General features: G+C 42.3%; 1 protein-coding gene across 3 annotated transcripts in view; it reads right to left on the bottom strand.

The window, feature by feature from the left end:
• Window positions 1–19,913, bottom strand: part of nlrc3 (NLR family, CARD domain containing 3) — a 109,416-nt gene that overhangs the window by 68,348 nt on the left and 21,155 nt on the right. For 2 of the 3 annotated variants that reach the window (XM_063059491.1, XM_063059494.1), the window contains exon 1: window positions 16,909–17,282. The gene's annotated coding sequence lies outside the window, so the exon portion shown is untranslated. Of the gene's footprint in view, window positions 1–6,390; window positions 6,422–16,908; window positions 17,283–19,913 lie in introns of those variants that run through there. The other variant, XM_063059492.1, reaches the window with a different exon arrangement.

Below are 19,913 nucleotides of genomic sequence, written 5' to 3'. Positions count from 1 at the left end.
TGATCACAAAACACTGCTGGATATTAAGAACATAATAGGTCTACCCCACGAGCAAGTTGCTGGATAGCAATGGAGCTGGACTTGTTGTGTACCACATTGTCACCTGCTGCTGTGCAAGTGTGCAGTCCAACAAACAGTGCAAAGGATTGTCTTGGACGTTTCTCTTGTGACCCCCAGTACGCTGTTGGACTTTGCTAATGTAGAATACTGCAAGCCCAGTCTAGTGGTTCATTGGTGAGACTGATGGGGGGGTGGGGGGCTGGGTGGCCTCAGTTGTTGAATGGTCCAGGCCTTCATAGCATGACGTCACCTGTTGCAGTCAGCCTGGGGAGGAGGCACCGAAAGCGATGTGGGACAGCAGGCCTGCTGGAGTTCTGTGCTGAGCTGGGAGCTGGCCCCTGCCCGCAGGCTCTCCTGTCAGAGTCTGCTTGGTGGAAGACGAGCTAGATTGCATTCATCTGCAGCTGCACTAGCGTGTGGTGAGAAACTGCTTGCTTTTGCAGAAACATAGCTCCGGGATGATATCCCATGCACCATCAATCTATATAGCATGCACACAGGAACTCGGGCTAATTTTTGAGACTGTATGTTTTTCTGCCATCACAGCTATATGTGCAATGTGCTGTGTGTGACTGTTGGTATTGTGTTTTGCACCTTGGCTCCAGAGGAATGTTTTCTCGTTTGGCTGAATTCATGGGTGAGGATGAATGACCATCAAACTTGAGCTTAATCCCTTTCTCTTTTTTACAAATTCTCAGATTCCCACAGCTACCTTATTTACACTTCCTCCCACTCTACATCTCTTAAGAACTCTATTTCAGTGTTGTAGTTTCTCATTCTCAGGTAAGGAGACCACAATAGTACACAATACTTCAGGTGTGGTCAGACTAGAGCTCTACATCACCTCAATAGAAGAAGTTCACACACATGGGAGCAGAATTAGGCCATTTGGCCCACTGAATCAGCTGTTGACATTCCATTATGGCTGATTTAGTCATAGTCAAAGAATACAGAAACAGGTCCTTTGGCCCATCTAGTACATGCTGTACCATTAATCAGCCTAGTCTCATCAACCAACATCCCGACCACAGCCCTCACACCCCTCCCATCCATGTACCTATCCAAATTTCTCTCAAATGTTGAAATTGACCCAGCACCCACCACTTGCACTGGCAGCTCGTTCCACGCTCTCTCCACCCTCTGAGTCAACGTTCCCCCTCATGCTCCCCTAAACATTTCACTTTTCACCGTAATACATGACCTCTAGTTGGAGTCTCACCCAACCTCATTGGAAGAAGCCTATCTATGACCCTCATACATTTTTTTATACCTCTATCAACTCTTCTCTCAGTCTTCTACGTTCTAGAGAATAAAGTTCTAACCTGTACTGCGTTGTAGCTCCTAAACACAAAGCTAATTGAAATAAAAACAGAGCTGGGAATAACATGTCTAACTTCATTCTTACTTTAAGCAAGGCGCGCGCAAATTAGCGGATGCCATTCATGTACTTATACATATCACCCATAATGAATTATGTAAACAACAAAGAAGTATCAATGAAGCAATTTATTTACACTATTACTCAAATATTACTGAAATATTAAATACTCAACATTTCTCCCTGCTTTAGCCAAAAGCTCTAATTCAATATAGAACGCATTGCAACTTCTATACAGGAGGCTGCGAAACAATCGCAGGTTCTGGAGCCTCCTCTGTGAAGGTTACAGGAGTTGCCTCTGGTTCTGACAGCTCTGGGCACCTTTCTTCTGGACGGCTTGACATCCCAAACACTGCGTGGCAAGTTGCTCGACTTGCTGATCCACCCAGGTCACCAGACAAAACTTCGAGCCAACTCTTTCAATTTGGCCTTACCTAAATGACTGGCATGTAGCTCCTTCAACATTTTAGCTCTTAGCTTGGATAGTACAACATCTGTCAATCCCCACATAAGGCAACTCCGGTCAAGGGCAAGTTTATCCTGACACGGGTAGCAATGGGGGATCTGGAATTTCTGCTGCACATTCCATGTAGACCTGCGACAGTGTTGGGTCTCTCCTGGTTTCCCTTCGGATCATCTTTACCGTAAAAGGAAGACATTCGATTTGTGATAGGGAGAATACATCAAGAGCAGTGGCCTCTTTTGTACATTTTTCAGTTATTTCCATTTCCAAGAGAAAGCGGAACAATCCATCAGCATTTCCATGATTAGTTGTCCTCTTGAATTCAATCTTGTAATTGTGTCCTCCAAGAAAAAGAGAACTTACGTTGCTGCTGTTAGCAATGCATTTTTCTGCGGATTGAAAATGGACGCTGGTAATTGATGATCAGTAATGAGGGTAAACTCTCTCCCGTACAATTACTGGTTGAAAGGTTTTACACCCCAAGCCAGAATCAAGGCCTCTCTGTCAATCTGTGTGTAATTTTTTCTTTGCAACGGTCAGGGAAGGTGATGGAAAGGCAATGGGGCATTCACTTCCATCACTCATAACATGTGACAACACTGCACCGAGACCATAAATCAAGGCGTCAGAAGCCAGCTTCACTGGATAATGTGCATTATAATGTTTGAGTGCAGTGTCTGACGTCACCATTTCCTTTACCTTTTGAAAGCCACCTCATGCTGCTTTGTCCATTGCCATTTCCTCCCTATCCATAGTAGTAAATTGAAGGGGTGGAGCACAGCAGCCAGGTTTGGCAGGAACCTGTTGTAGTAATTGACAAATCCTAGAAAGGACCACAAATGAGACTTGTCCTTTGGCCTTGGGGCATCCACCACTGCTTGAATTTTCTCAGCACACTTGTTGAAATACTCGAGCATCAATGGTGCGACCACGGTAGGTGTTGCTTCGTTTAAAGAATTCACACTTGTTGCATCATGCTGAACCCATAATCTTTTAATCTTTTTAACACTGTTTTGAGATTTTGGAGATGTTTCTTGTCATCCTTGCCAGTAACAATGATGTCTCCATAACACTGAGTACCTGGGCAACCTGGTCCGTAGCTTTCTGCCAGTATGCAGGTGCAGGTGCTACTCTGACAATAAGCCTATTATAGCAAAGAAGCCCTTTCTCAGTGTTTATGGTGAGAAACATTTTAGACTCTTCTTCCTTCTCCATCTATAGGTAGGCCTCAGCTAAGCCCACTTTGCTGAAGTGTTTTCCTCCAGAAAGGTTTAAAAAGATATCCTCTACCCTGGGCAGAAGCTATTGATCTACTTTCAGTACTGGGTTGATTGTGACCTTAAAGTCACCACAGATCCTGACACATCCATTCCTTTGTCTCCTGGGGCTACTACCATTGCCCATGGACTCCACTCAACCTTGGAAAGAATTCCTTCAGCTTCCATGTGATCTAGCTCACTGTCTCCTTTATCATGGATGGTATAAGGAACCAGATGTGACATTTTCATTTAACACTATTTTACCCTTGATATGTTTGAGTTTTGCAATGCCATCCTTGATCACTGCTGTGGCATCATCCAGTGCCTTTCTTAATTCACTTTCAGTTGACTCTGTTGCAGGGGATGTGTCATGTAAATGGTGGGTGATCTCCAATTCAGTTATAGTTGTGTCAGCCACTCATGTCCCTACAATGCTGGCCCTCCTGGTTTTACCACATACAAGCCCAATGTGGCTCGTTGGTTGTTGTATTTCACTGTTACGGCTGTCTTTCCATCAGGAGTTATCTGTTTTCCAGTATAAGTTCTTAGATAGATATCTGTAGGCTTCAGTTCAGTGTCTTTGAAATGGCATTCATACTCATTTTGTGGAATGTCTGAAACAACTGAGACAGTGTCCAATTCCATTTTAATTAATTTGCTGTTCACTTCTGGTGTAAGTCAAATTGCTTATCTATTCTTAATGTCCACAGTCTAACTCGCAAGGCTACCCAGTTCTGCAAAACTCTCATCATTATCAGATTTTTCATCAGCAACACACAGATTAGTGCTCTTTTTGAAAATGCAACTTGACTTTTTATCTCTTTCTCTTCTCCGTGCAGCCCATTTATTTTTGTCTGCCTGACATGCTCTTTGTATGTGTCCTACTTTGTTGCATTTTCTGCAAGTTTCGCCTTTAAACCTGCATTGGTTTGGTGCATGAGAGTCCCTGCCTTAATGGTAACACAATTTGTTCAGCAAGCCACTTTCTGTTTGCAAATTGCAAATTTGTTCACACTCACTTTCATTCCTGACTGCAACTCAGTTATGTCTCTGTCTGCTGTTTCCATTGATACAGCTATTTCAACTGCTCTTTTATGTGCAGGTTATGCTTCAGTTCGGAGCTATTTTTGAATGCTTTCTTGTAAGATTCCACAAATTAAACAATCTCTCAGTGCATTGTTAAACCCATTACCAAACTGACAATGTTCAGACAACTTCTTCAATTCAGTCATGTACGCTGAAATGAACCCCCCTTCCTTTTGATTTTACTTATGAAACCTAAAGAGCTCTGCAATGAACAATGTTTTTAAATGTTCTTACAATATCATCAGCAAAGCTTATTTCGTCTGGTTTGGTCGAACCAGTCAAACTCCTAAGCAAACTGTATGCCTTTAAACCCAATGCATTCAGTACTCGCTTCTCATTGGCCATTTCATTTGCTTTAAAATACCACTCAATTCATTCCATACACAGCAGTTGGTTATCTTCTGTGCAATCGTACACATCTATCTTTCTTGGCCAGCCATTTCAACGTTTTAAAATTTATGATTATTATCAATATAACTGTACTCACTGTTTATGAACCCATGAATTTGTCCATTTCTGCCTTTTTTTAACTGGAACATCTCTTCCCTTCCATAAGAACATAAAAAGTAGGAGCTGGAGTAGGCCATCTGGCCTGTCGAGCCTGCTCCACCATTCAATAAGATCATGGCTGATCTGGCCATGGACTCATCTCCACCTATCTGCCTTTTCCCCATTACTCTTAATTCCCCTACTATGCAAAAATCTATCCAACCCTGTCTTAAATATATTTACTGAGGTAGCCTCCACCGCTTCATTGGACAGAGAAATCCATAGGTTCACCAGTCTTTGGGGAAAAACAGTTCCTCCTCATCTCCATCCCAAATCTACTCCCCCAAATTTTGAGGCTATGTCCCCTAGTTCTAGTCTCACCTACCAGTCAAAACAAGTTTCCTGCCTCTCTCTCATCTATCCCTTTCATAACTTTATATGTTTCTAAGATCTCGTCTCATTCTTCTGAATTCCAGTGAGTACAGTCCCAGGCAACTCAATCTCTCCTCATAGTCTAACCCCCTCATCTCTGGAATCAACCTGGTGAAACTCCTCTGCACTGCCTCCAAAGCCAGTATATAATTCTTCAAGTAAGGAGATCAGAACTGTACGCAGTACTCCAGGTGCAACCTCACCAGTACCCTGTACAGTTGCAGCATAACCTCCCTGATCTTAAATTCAATCCATCTAGCAATGAAGGCTAACATTCCATTTGCCTTCTTGACAGCCTGCTGCACCTGCAAACCAACCTTTTGTGATTCATACACAGGCACTCCCAAGTCCCTCTGCACAGCAGCATGCTGTAATTTTTTACCATTTAAATAATAATCTGCTCTTTCATTTTCCCCTCCAAAATGGATGACCTCGCATTTACCAACATTGTACTCCATCTGCCAGACCCTTGCCCTCTCACTTAACCTAGCTATATCTCTGCAGTCTCTCCATATCTACTGCACAATTTGCTTTTCCACTCAATTTAGTGTCAAGACCAAACTTGGATACACTATACTCGGCCCCCTCTGCCAGATCATTAACGTATACCGTGAACAGTTGCAGGCCCAGCACCGATCCCGCGGCACACCACTCACCACTGATTGTCAGCCAGAGTAACACCCATGTGTCCCAACTCTCTGCTTTCTATCAGTTAATCAATCCTCTATCCATGCTAATACATCACCCCCAAACTCTATGCATCCTTATCTAATGGATGTCTTTTATGTGGCACCTTATCAAATGCCTTCTGGAAATCCAAGTAAATAATGTCCATCTGTTCCCCTCTATCCACTGTCCGAAGAACACATGCTGTGATTTTTTAATTCGAATGTCTCAGCGAGCTATTCTTTTTAACTCAAACATCTTGCTGCACATTTTCTTAAACTGGAATGTCTTGCTGCAATTCACAAGGTAGGTAGTTGTCTCGGGTCCATTTAAAACCTCCTTGTTTGCCAGTGTTACGTTTTATAGCTCCAAAGGATACAACAAATTAAAATAAAAACATAGGTGGGAGTAATATGTCTAACTTCATTTTTACTTTAAGCAAGGCATGTACATATGATGTGGTGGCGCAATAACGTATGCCATTTGTGTACTTTTACAAATAACCTATAATGAATTATATAATCACCAAAGGATGCTTAATTATATGATATACTTACAATATTATACTCTTGGTCTTGTTTGGGGCAACTGTAAAGAAAATCAATTTCCCTCGGGATCAATAAAGTATGACTATGACTATTACTCAAATATTACTAAAATATTAAACACACAACATAACCTATTCAACCTTTCTCTATAATTCAGACCCTCAAGTCCCAGCAACGCCTTGTAACTTTTCACTGCACTCTTTCAATCTCATTTACATTTTTTCTGTAAGTGACTAAAACCAGACATATTGCTTCAAATTAGGCCTCACCAATGTCTTATCTCCTATACTCAATACATTGATTTGTGAACGCCAATGTGCCAAAAGCTCTCTGATGAAGGGTCTCAGCCCGAAACATCGACTGTTAATTCTTTTCCATAGATGCTGGCTGGCCTGCTGAGTTCCTCCAGCATTTTGTATATGTTGCTTTGGATTTCCAGCATCAGCAGATTTTTTTTGAGTTTGTGACTGCAGCTTAATTTATCATGTGCTTCTTAGTACCCCGAAACCACGTCCTTAACAATCAATACCAACATCTTCCCAACCACTGAGGTCAGACTAACTGGCCTTTAATTTTCTTTCTTCTGCCTCTCTCCCCTCTTGAAAATTGGAGTGACATTTGCAATTTTCCAGTCCTCCAGAACCATGCCAGAATCTATTGAGTTTGAAAGATCATTACTAATGCCTCCACAATCTCTTCAGCCATATCTTTCAGAATCTTAGCATATATATCATCTGGTCCAGGTGACTTATCTACCTTCAGACCTTTCAGATTTATGACTCTATCTAGCTGTGACACCACTTTAAATGAATTATAGATCTATATTCCATATTTCTCTGTTCAAATGCACTCCTCAGTGCCCTATCACTCATCATGCAAGTCCTACCCTGGTCGGTCCTCCTGAAGTGCAACACCTCACATTTATCTGCATTGAATTCCATCTGCTATTTTTCAGCCTATTTCATCGGCTGGTCTAGATCCTACTGCACGATTTGCTAGTCTTCCTCGCTCCTAGTCTTGGTGTCATCCGCAAATTTGCTGATCCAGTTTACCCATTATCATTCAAAATATTGATATGCATAACAAACAACAGCAAACGCAGCAACAATCCCTGTGGCACACCACTAGTCACAGGCCTCCAGTCAGAGAGGCAACCATCAACAAACACACTCTGGCTTTTTCTACGAAGACAATGCTTAATCCAGTTTACTACCTCATCTTGAATGCCAAGTAACCGAACTTTCTTGACCAGCCTCTCATGCGTGACCTTGTCAAATGCCTTGCTTATATCCATGTAGACAACATCCACTGCCTTGCTTCATCAATTTTCCTGGTAACTTCCTCGAAAAACTCTATCAGATTGGTTAGACACGACTTACCATGCACAAGGTTGTACTGACTATGACTTATCATTCCCTGTCTATCTAAATACTTGTATATCCAGTCCCTTAGAATACCCTCCAATAACTTTCCCACTACCAATGTCAAGCTCACTGGCCTATAATTTCCTGGCTTATTCCTAGTGCCCTTCTACAAAGGAACAATATTAGCTATTCTCCAGTTCTCCAGCACCTCACCCGTCGCTAAGGATGTTTTAAGTATCTCTGCTCGAGCCCCTGAAATTTCTGCATGCCTTCCACAGGGTCCCGAGGAATGCACTGTCAGGCCCTGGGGATTTATCCGCTCTCATTTGGCTCAAGACAGCAAATGCCTCCTCCTCACATCTATAGACTCTATGTCCATCTCCCAAGTAAATACAGATGCAAAAATTTATTTACAATCTCCCCCATCACTTTTGGCTCCACACCTAGATTACCACTATGATCTTCTAGAGGACCAATTTTGTCCCTTACTATCCGTTTGCTCTTAATAAATAAATAAATATTACATAGAGAATCCTTTAGAATTCTTTTTCACCTTGACTGCTAGAGCAACTTCATGTCTTCTTTTATCCCTTCTAATTTCCTTAAGTATTCTCTTGCATTTCTTGTACTCCATATGCCCCTCATTTGTTCCTGCCTGATATGCCTGCCTTAAACCTCCTTCTTTTTCTTTTTTTCAATATCTCTCGAAAACCAAGATTCCCTAAACCTATTATCCTAGCCTTTTATTCTGACAAGAATTTACAAACTCTGTACTCCCAAAATTTCACTTTTGAAGGCCTCTCACTTACTAAGTACATCTCTGCCAGAAAACAACCTGTTCCTATTTATTATCTCTCTCAACCCCATTTTCCTGTCTTCACCCCATAACCTTTGACACCCTTACTAATTAAGAAACTATCAACCTCCGCTTTAAATGTACTCAATGACTTGACCTCCACAGCTGTCTGAGGTAGTGAATTCCACAGATTCACCACCCTATGGCTAAAGAAATTCCTCCTCATCTCTGTTCTAAATGAGTGACCCTCTATTCTGAGGCTGTGCCTTCTGGTCCTAGACTCCCCCACTATAGGAAACAACCTCTTCACCTTCACTCTATCTAGGCTTTTCAATATTCAATAGATTTTGACGAGATTCCCCCTCATTCTTCTGAGCTCCAGCAAGTACAGGCCCAGAGCTATCAAACATCCCTTATGGATTGGGGAATAAGGAAATGGAAAAGAAATGAAACACATGTTTTTTAATACCATTGGGCAGGAGCTACAGAAGCCGGAAGTCCCACACCAGGGTTCAGGAACAGCTACTTCCCTTCAACCATTTGGTTGTTGAACCAACAGGCAAAATCCTAGCAAATTTGGATAGCAGTAACAGGATAGGTCCGAGTCAGCATAGATTTACAAAGGGGAAATCGTACTTGACTAATCTTCTGGAATTTTTTGAGGATGTAACTATGAAAATGGACAAGGGAGAGCTGGTGGATGTAGTGTACCTGGACTTTCAGAAAGCCTTTGATAAAGTCCCACATAGGAGATTAGTGAGCAAAATTAGGGCACATGGTATTGGGGACAGAGTACTGACATGGATTGAAAATTGGCTGGCTGACAGAAAACAGAGAGTAGCGATTAACGGGTCCCTTTCGGAATGGCAGGTGACCAGTGGGGTACTGCAGGGTTCAGTGCTGGGACCGCAGCTGTTTACAATATACATTAATGATTTAGATGAAGGGATTAAAAGTAACATTAGCAAATTTGCAGATGACACAAAGCTGGGTGGCAGTGTGAAATGTGAGGGGGATGTTATGAGAATGCAGAGTGACTTGGACAGGCTGGGTGAGTGGGCAGATGCATGGCAGATGCAGTTTAATGTGGATAAAATGTGAGGTTATCCACTTTGGTGGTAAGAACAGGAAGGCGGATTATTATCTAAATGGAGTCAAGTTAGGAAAAGGGGAAGTACAACGAGATCTAGGTGTTCTTGTACATCAGTCACTGAAAGCAAGCATGCAGGTACAGCAGGCAGTGAAGAAAGCTAATGGCATGCTGGCCTTCATAACAAGAGGAATTGAGTATAAGAGCAAAGGGGTCCTTCTGCAGCTGTACAGGGCCCTGGTGAGACCACACCTGGAGTACTGTGTGCAGTTTTGGTCTCCAGATTTGAGGAAGGACATTCTAGCTATTGAGGGAGTGCAGTATAGGTTCACAAGGTTAATTCCTGGGATGACGGGACTATCATATGTTGAAAGATTGGAGCAACTGGGCTTGTATACACTGGAATTTAGAAGGATGAGAGGGGATCTTACTGAAACATATTATTAAGGGATTGGACACGCTGGAGGCAGGAAGCATGTTCCCGCTGATAGGTGAGTCCAGAATCAGAGGCCACAGTTTAAGAATAAGGGGTAGGCCATTTAGAACGGAGTTGAGGAAAAACTTTTTCACTCAGAGAGTGGTGGATATATGGAATGCTCTGTCCCAGAAGGCAGTGGAGGCCAAGTCTCTGGATGCTTTCAAAACAGAGATGGATAGAGCTCTTAAAGATAGCGGAATCAAAGGTTATGGGGATAAGGGAGCAACTGGATACTGATTGTGGATGATCAGCCATGATCACAGTTAATGGCAGTGCTGGCTCGAAGGGCTGAATGGCCTACTCCTGCACTTGTTATCTATTGTCTATTGTCTATTGTCAAAACAATGAGCAATTTGATCACTTTACACTAAAATAGAGTTTTTCTTTGGTCTACTTGTATTCTTTCACGTAAACATTGTGTACAATTTTGTTTCATTTATATTATTCTTGTGAATGCTATTTATCTGATGTTATGTGCCTATTATGCTGCAAGAAGTAAGTTTTTCACTGCACCTGTGCATATGACAACAAATTCGACTTAGGTTTACTATCTCGTGCCTGGCTTCACAGAAAAATACACCATAAACCTTCTGGAAACAGTGAAGAGCCTAGGGAACATGTGGAGTTCAAACCACATAACGTGCCGTTGCTGTGCGTGACTGTGGGCCCTGTGCTTTGCACCTTGGCCCCAGAGGAAGGCTGCTTCACTTGGCTGCATTCATGCATATTCATGTGCGGTTGAATGACAATTACACTTCAACTTGAAAATCAGCATAGTTTTGGAGAAATGAATGAGACTCCTTTGATGCTGTGGTAAAGGTGGAAATCCACCCGGGGGTTCAAATAGGGACTTATAAGCAAGAATATGCGAGTCTGAAACAGGCCCTGTAGACCATCCTGCGCCCACCACCAGGCTCCCACCTGTACTAACCCAACTTTCCTCTTACACACGCTCATCAGTTCCCCACCAAGCTTTCAGCCACACACCCCAATCAAAAGAACAAAGCAAGCTGCAAGAGGAACCCAGCAGGGTGCTGGCCTGAGACATTGGTGGCTCCTCTGTCTACACAGATGCTGTTTAACCTGCTGAGTTCCTCCAGCAAGTGATTTTTTTTTTGCTCCACAATCGGAAGTCTTTGAGGTGTGGGTCACAGGTAGAAGGTACAGTCTTCATAAAGGAAGCAACAGAGGTCAGGACTGAATCCAGGCCTCTAGAACTGTGTGGCAACATTGCTAACTACCCCTTCCCTTATTTCCAAAATCTTACATTTCATTGACATTAAGAAAAAGTGACAAATCTACACCAACACAGAACTACATAAGTTCTCAAGCTAACAAATATTCTTAATGTATAGAACAGCGAAAGTACAGCACAGAATAGGCGCTTCAGCCCACAATGTTGTACCAACCTTTTAGACCATAGGTCTTATAGGGTCAGAAGGAGGCTATTTGGCCCATCGTGTCTGCTCCACCTGTCATTATGGCTGATCCAATTTTCCTCTCAGCCCCAATCTCCTGCCTTCTCCCCGTATCCCTTCATGCCCTGACCAGTCAAGAATCTATCAACATCTGCCTTAAATATACATGATGACTTGGCCTCCACAGGTGCCTGTAGCAAAGAATTTCATAGATTCACCACTCTCTGGCTAAAGAAATTACTCCTCATCTCCATTCTAAAATGACGCCCCCTCAATTCTGAGGCTGTGTTCTCTGGTCTTAGACTCTCCATCACAGAAAACATCCTCACCACATCCACTCTATCAAGGCCTTTCACCATTCCATAGGTTTCAATGAGGTCACCTCTCATTCTTCTGAATTCTAGTGAATACAGGCCCAGAGCCATCAAATGCCCTTCATATGACAAGCCACTCTTAACCTACTCTGAGGCCAATCTAACCTTCCCTCCCACATAGCTCTCCATTTTCCTATCATCCATGTACCTAGCTAAGAGTCTCTTAAATGTCCCTAATGTATTCCTCTACCACCTCCCCTGGCAGTATGTTCCACACACTCACCACTCCCTGTGCAGAAACCAGACCCTGACATCCCCCACCCCTGGCAATGTGTTCCACACAACCACCACTCCCTGTGCGGAAACCAGACCCTGACATCCCCCACCCTTGGCAATGTGTTCCACACAACCACCACTCTCTGTGCAGAAACCAGACCCTGACATCCCCCACGCCTCATTCTTTTCTCCAGTCACCTTAAAGTTATGCCCCATGTTATTAGCCATTTCCGACCTGGGAAAAGATCTCTCACTGTCAACTCGATCTAAAGTTCAAAGTTTATAGTAAGTTTATTATTAAAGTACATATGTCACCATATACAACCCTGAGATTAATTTTCTTATTGGCATTCACAATAAATGTGAAAATGATAACAAACTGTGTAAAAAAAAAAGAACAAACACTAATAATAATAAAGTAAATAAGCAAAATGAGTTGTAAAGTCCTTAAAAGCGAGTCCATAGATTGTCCATAGGTTCTTTGCCTCTTTTCATCCTTACATTCAATTTCCTTTCGCAATCATCATCAGCTCTGTGAATATTTCAACCCTGCTAAAATTGTTGCACTAAACACCAATCACATTTGGGGTTATACGCAAGTCATTAATTATCAGCATTGCGCTGCGATGACCTCGGACAACACACAAACATGCAAGGGACACGTTGAAGGCTGCGAGGTTCCAAACCATGAAACCACACCGCGTGCTGTAGCGTGCATACTGATGTAGAACCCTGCAGGTTCATTATGCACGGATTATCTGCAGTCAGATCAGCCACCAGACCTCCTCATCCATGAATTGTCTTTTTAGTTGTTAATTCAGAACATACAGTGACTTCCATGGCCTGTTTGCTCTTTGATTGCTACAGCATTGCATCAGACGCTCCCAGAGGCCTTGGGCAAACATACCACGGGTTAGATATAGAACTTCTACTTCAGAAAGTAAAGCATGAAGGTGTAATACTGGAAGTTCAAAGTGAATTTATTATCAAAGTATGTACACGTCAACATATACATTGTCTTGTGGGCATTCATAGTAGACAAAGAAACACAATGAAAAACTACACATAAACACACAAAGACACACAAACAACCAATGTACATAAAAACACAAACTGTGTGATTGCGAAGAAATAAATGGTAACAATTAATAAATAAATAACATTGAGAACAGGAGTTGCAGAGTCGTTGACAGTGAGTTTGTAGGTTGTGGAATAGTCATAGTCATACTTTATTGATCCCGGGGGAAATTGGTTTTCGTTACAGTTGCACCATAAATAATTAAATAGTAATAAAACCATAAATAGTTAAATAGTAATATGTAAATTATGCCAGGAAATAAGTCCAGGACCAGCCTATCGGCTCAGGGTGTCTGACCCTCCAAGGGAGGAGTTGTAAAGTTTGATGGCCACAGGCAGGAATGACTTCCTATGACACTCAGTGCTGCATCTCGGTGTAATGAATCTCTGGCTGAATGTACTCCTGTGCCCACCCAGTACATTATGTAGTGGATGGGAGACATTGTCCAAGATGGCATGCAACTTGGACAGCATCCTCTTTTCAGACACCACCGTCAGAGAGTCCAGTTCCATCCCCACAACATCACTGGCCTTACGAATGAGTTCAGTATTGAGGTGAGTGAAGTTATCCACACTGGTTCAGGAGCCTGATGGTTGTAGAGTAATAACTCATACCCTACAGACATCGCAAGCTATGTCTCAGCCAATCCCAGGCTCTACTTCTTGCTGCAGTCGGTAGTGGTGCAGAGAGGCTGATACAGACATTAAACCTTGTGAGTTAGGAAAACTTAAGAAATAAATGGCCACTATCCTGGTCACAATAGCTGTAAAAAGTCCATTACAGGAAAAGCCCTCCCTACGATTAAACGCATCTACAAGGAGTACTGCACACAAGAAGGCAGTATCCATCATCAAGGAACCCCACCATCCAGGCCATGCTCTTTTCTTGCTGCTGCCATCAGGAAGGAGGAACAGGAGCCTCAGGACCCACACCCCACACCACCGGGTTTAGGAACTTACTCTTCAACCATCAGGCTCCTGAACCAGCATGGATAACATCACTCAATTTCAACTCCCAACTGATTCTACAAGCTACAGACTCACTCTGAGACTCTACAACCCACATTTTCTGTATTTATTTATTTATTTATTTGTTATTTTGTTTGTTTGTTTATTTGCACAGTTTGTCTTCTTTTTGCACATTGGTTGTTTGTCAGTCTCTGTGTGTAGTTCTTTTATTGATTCAATTGTATTTCTCTATTCTATTGTGAACTGCTGTAACAAATGAGTCTCAAGGTAATATATGGTTATATATACGGCATGTACTTTGATAATAAATTTACTCTGGCTTTCAACCTTGAACCATCCTTCCTGATCTACTGTCGCCACTCTTCTTGCAGCTTCCCCAGAGGAGATGAAAAGGAGAAAGACATTGAGAGAGTAAAAGATCTGTCTCCTTGGCCTGTCTGTTCCCAATAACACTACGGTTATATAGCAGTGTTTAGATTTTGACGGTGGTGGGGTGACTTCCTTGTCTACTGTAGGTTTTCACAATTGCTTCCACCAAGTGCTGGCTGCCTTCTGTGACAGATTTCATTGCCCAGCTCTCTCCTGCCACCTGTTCTTATTATCATTCAACCGTACACAGGTACACAGCTAAACGAAACAACATTCTTCTGGGACCAAGGTGTAAAACACTCTACATATATCACGTACCAGCATATAGAATAATATTGACACAATTATATTAATAGATTCTTTTTAGTGTTCTATCAAAGTACAGTACAAGTTGACATAAAGTGCATATATGACATATAGTTAAATATACAACAGTATTATTGCTACTTGCACTGTCATCAATAAGAATAACTTATTTATAGAGCACTTGATGTTAGTTAAAAGCAAAACTAATAAATAATGTGTACTGGTGGTAGCAGGATGTTCAAAAGTCGCGCAGCCTGGGGGAAGAGGCCTCACCTAACCCAGCTTAACAGTCCTTGTTCTTATACTGTGGTTCCTTCTGCAGTTCCTTGTTAGACTGAGGCCAATTTCTTGTCATGTCCTATCCCTCCAAATGGATTACCACTGAGACTTTGCAGAAGCAAATGCAGCTACCCTCCTTTAGAAGAGGTCTCCATATATCACAGAATTGTTTTTGTTTTATAATCTGCTCAACCCCTTGGGTCTTCTTCCACCGGTCTCATACGTTTAAACAATCTCCCTCAAAAGGGAATTGACAGGCCAGCTTTTTTGAACTACACTCCTAAACTGTGGAATTCAATGCCTGAAACTATAAGGGATGCAGACTCAATTGACACTTTTAAACTTCGACTTAAAACCTATGAGGTGTGATTGATGTTCGTGGCCTAAGGTAGAAGGAGTCAATTTTAGAAAATCTAGCACATTTGTTTTTCAACATAGTCCCCTCCTACATTTACACACTTAGCCCAGCGGCCGTGGAGCAAACGGATCCCTTCTTCGTAGAAGTCAGTGTCTTGGACCTCCAGAAAGTGGTCCACAGTGGTCCACGGTGATTGATAAGTGCATGGCCTAAGGTAGAAGGAGATGAGTTATACAGCTCTCATTACATGCACGTGCAGTTTAACACTTTGAGTGATTATGCAGAAAGTTTGAAGTTAATAACTCATTTCCTTCTACCCTAGGCCGAAAAACAAGCAGGTTTTTCTCTACTGAGATTGGGTGAGTTTAACTGGAGGTGATGGGTTAAGGGTGTAAGGTAAAATGTTTAAGAGGAACATGAGGGGGGAACTTCTTCACTCGGAGGGTGGTGAGAGTGTGGAACGAGCTTCCAGTGGAAGTGGTGGATGTGCGGTGATTTCAACATTTAAAGAGAAATTTAGATAGGTATATGGATGGGAGGACTATGGTCTGGATGCAAGTAGATGGACCTAGACAGATTAATGGTCTGGCACAGACTAGATGGGTTGAATGGTTTGTTTCTGCATTGTAGTGTTCTGTGATTCTATGAACAACATCGTTTGTATGAAAACTGCTCTATAAATAAGTTCTTCTTCTTATTATTATCATTATCATTATTCCTGCTCCCCTTTATTTGAAGCAGTACCTCTTGACACTGTCGATAAACTGGCTCGAATTTTCCAATATACTCCCATATTTTGCACTACACCACCAGATCAGATTGTTTCCATCTACAACCTCAACTTCAATCATCGTTGACACGTTAATTAGGTCACTCCCGAGACACGGACAATATCAGTATGCAATTGACATGTATGGCTAAATTAGGACAGGGATACATTTATGATCTGAAACCTTGGGAACTGTTGTAAAGGTGTTGTAAAGACTATTTCAAATGGAGCTTTGACAGCAAGGGAAGGGATGGTTTCAAACCCAGACCAAGGGCAGAAGTGAGTGTACTGAGTACCAGCCGATGCCAGTAGCTGTATAACAGGGGCCCACTCTGTTACAGAACATGTAGATCACTCTAGTACAAGCACTTAGTACACTCACCCCTTAATAATCAACTACACACACCCTCTTACACACATCTCTCCTGCACCCACATTCACACACCCCTCCAGCACCCACTTACACACACACCCCTCCTGCACCCACATTCACACACCCCTCCAGCACCCAGTTACACCCACCCCTCCAGCACCTATGGTAGACTTACCCCTCTAACACAGACGGATTCCTGTCCTGTAACCATCGAAGTAGCATACTGCCAATATTATTCCGTGTAAACTAGTAATCTGTTTATAAAAAGACTGTACCTAAAGGAGAACTTACCACATGAATTGTGAGAGATTTAGAATGATCAAAAGTCAAGTAAAGATTAGCGAAAGTCTGTCTGAGGATCCCAAGAATCAAGAGTCAACTTCTTTTAGCCGTTAAGATTGTTTCCTTTTCAAATGTTATTGACTGCTCAAAGAGAAACTACTTGCAGGTTCTTGGTAGGTAGTAGAAAACCACAAGCAGACCTACGCAAGGAGCCTTCTGATTACAACAGTCAGATAACTTCTGTCTGCATTTAAAATCTAGATGATTGGAGAACTTGTCTTGGCACAGCGTGACATCCACTGGTTCCAGAGGTGCTCCTTTGAAGCCAGCAAATTGTTAGAGATTCATTGTCTTCTGGAGGGGAGAACCATGCTTGCCTTCCATTCGTGACACCTCTTCCTGTGCTTGAGTTTTTTTGCCTTCCTGTTGGTGTCACAGATGACAGGATGTGGAGAGCGATCATCAGACTACAGACACAAATAGGACACGACAAAAATATATGTGGTGTTCTGGTGGGGGCTGTCCACCACACCTGTTGCAGTGATCGGGTGCAGCAGAAGTTACCAAACAGGTCCACACATAGCCATCACAGGAAAGCAGCATCCATCATCAAGGACCCCCCCCTTCTCACTGCTGCCATCGGGAAGAAGGTACAGAAGCCTTGTGTCCCACAGCATCAGGCTCAAGAACAGTTATTACCCTACAACCATCAGGCACCTAAACCAACACAGATAACTTCACTCACCTCAACTCTGAACTGATTCCACAACCTACAGACTCACGTTCAAGGATTCTACAACTCGTGCTCTCAGCATTATCTGTTTACTTATTTATAATAATTATCATTAGTTTTACTATATATATTTGCACAGTTTATCTGGTGCTCACTCGTTGTTTGTCAGTCTTTGTGCGTACTCTTTCATTTATTCTATTGTATTTCTTTGTTCTACTGTGAATACGCACAAGAAAATAAAACTCAGGGTGGTACATGGTGACATACAAGTACTTTAATAATAAATGCTCTTCAACTTTAATAATAAACTTACTTTGAACCTTGAAAAACAATTAAGTAAACAAATGATAGCCTTGTGAAACCGTAAGGTGTGTGTGTGTCTGTCTGTGTGTGTATGTGTATGTGCACGTGTGTGTGCGTGCGTATGCATGTCTGTGTGTGTGTCTGTGTGTATGTGCATATGTATGTGCGTGTCTGTGTGTGCGCGTGTCTGTGTGCATGTGTGTCAGTGTATGTGTGTGTGCGTGTGCATGTGTGTGTCTGTGCACGCAAGCGCGTCTGTGCATGCATGTGTCTGTATGTCTGTGCGTGCATGTGTCTGTGTGTGTGTGTGTCCATGTGTGTGTGTGTACATGTGTTTGTGTGCGTGTGTGTGTGCATCTGTGTGTGTGTGTGTGTGTGTGCATCTCTGTGTATGTGTGTGTGTGTGTGCATGTGTGTGTGCACATGTGTGTATGTGCGTGAGTGTGTGTGTGCATGTGTTTGTGCGTGTCTGCGTGTGCATGTTTGTGTGTGTGTGTGTGCATGTGTGTGTATGTGAATGTGTGCGAGTGTGTGTCTGTGCATGTGTATGTGTGTGTCTGTCTGTGCGTATGTCTGTGTGTGTGTGTCTTTTTTATCTTCAGAGAGATATTGAAGTGTTCAAGGTTTAATATTGTCTGATGTCATTTCCTGGGCACAAGTGTAAAGTAAAATGAAATAATTGTTACGCAGATCCGATGCAGCACACAAAACATAAAAGATAAAAAACACAATCAATTTAATAATAGAACATAATAAACACATGAGATAGCTTATACTGTATACTGTACAGAGGTTGATTATATGTCCATAAAGTGACACTAAGCACAGGAGTGTCTGTACAGTGGGTGACTCTGACAGCAAATGATAAAGTAATGATTGTTTGAGGTGTGGAGGGGTGGGTTAGTGGGTGGAGGTGTTGATCAGCCTTATTGCTTGGGGAAAATAACTGTTTTTGAGTCTGGTAGTCCTGGTGTGAATGTTACATAGCCCCTTCCCCAATGGGAGGGAGACAAACAGTCTATGAGCAGGAACTGAACAAAGGTGGAAAAAGTAACCTTCTCTGCTAACATTAGGGTTAACATTTCCTTGCTCAGGAGGAACATTGCTTTGTTTGGCAGCATTCATTTATACAGTCGAATGGTAATAAACTTGGTCTTGAACTTGAACTTGAGAACTGCTGTGCGTGCAGCTTCAAGAAGATTGAATCTTTCCACGGTAAGTTACCGGAAATACCACAAACAGTCTGCCGATTGGTGCATATCTCCATTTCTGTGGTGGAACCACTGAGTTAGATTCTGCACTGTGTAGAAAGATTTACCATGTTAACATGAGGCCAAAAGTGCAGAGAGGGGAGAAACAGTCCACACCTCTTGTGCTATTCAAACAACACCAACGCAGGAAGCTCGGGACACAGAACTTGAAATAATCAACACATTTCCTTAAAAGATAAGAATTTAATATGTTCCAATATAAGAATTAAATACTTAAAAGATCTCAAAGTCAAAGTTAGGTTTATTGTCCTGTGCAGAAGTGCATGTGTGCCCAGGTGTAATGAAAATCTCACTTGCAGAAGTACCACAGCCTCATAGCACCATATAAGCAGTATTCACATTAATCAAACATAAGGTATATACAACTTTTAGATGAAAGAGCACAATTAGGACAGATAAAACAAAGTCTATCTTAGCGCAAGGTGATTAAAGTCATTATAGCTTGCAATAATTAGGGTTGTGCCAATTGGTTCAAGAACCAAGTGGCTGAGGGGAGGGATTTGGGCAGCCAGTGCAGAATACCCCTATGGCCATTCCTCTCAATAATAAGTATACTGTTTTGTAACCATTGATGGGTATGACCTACTGGGAGAGAAGCCACACCAACCAGATCCCTGGCATCGTGGCTCAGAAGGCAAGGGGGGAGGAGAGGACTCAAATAGTGACAGAAGAGTTCATAGTTAGAGGATTAGACATGAGATTCTGTG

The sequence above is a fragment of the Mobula hypostoma genome, chromosome 9 (genome assembly GCF_963921235.1).
Source record: "Mobula hypostoma chromosome 9, sMobHyp1.1, whole genome shotgun sequence".
Lineage (NCBI taxonomy): Eukaryota > Metazoa > Chordata > Chondrichthyes > Myliobatiformes > Myliobatidae > Mobula > Mobula hypostoma.
This window is presented reverse-complemented; position numbering and strand designations above follow the sequence as displayed.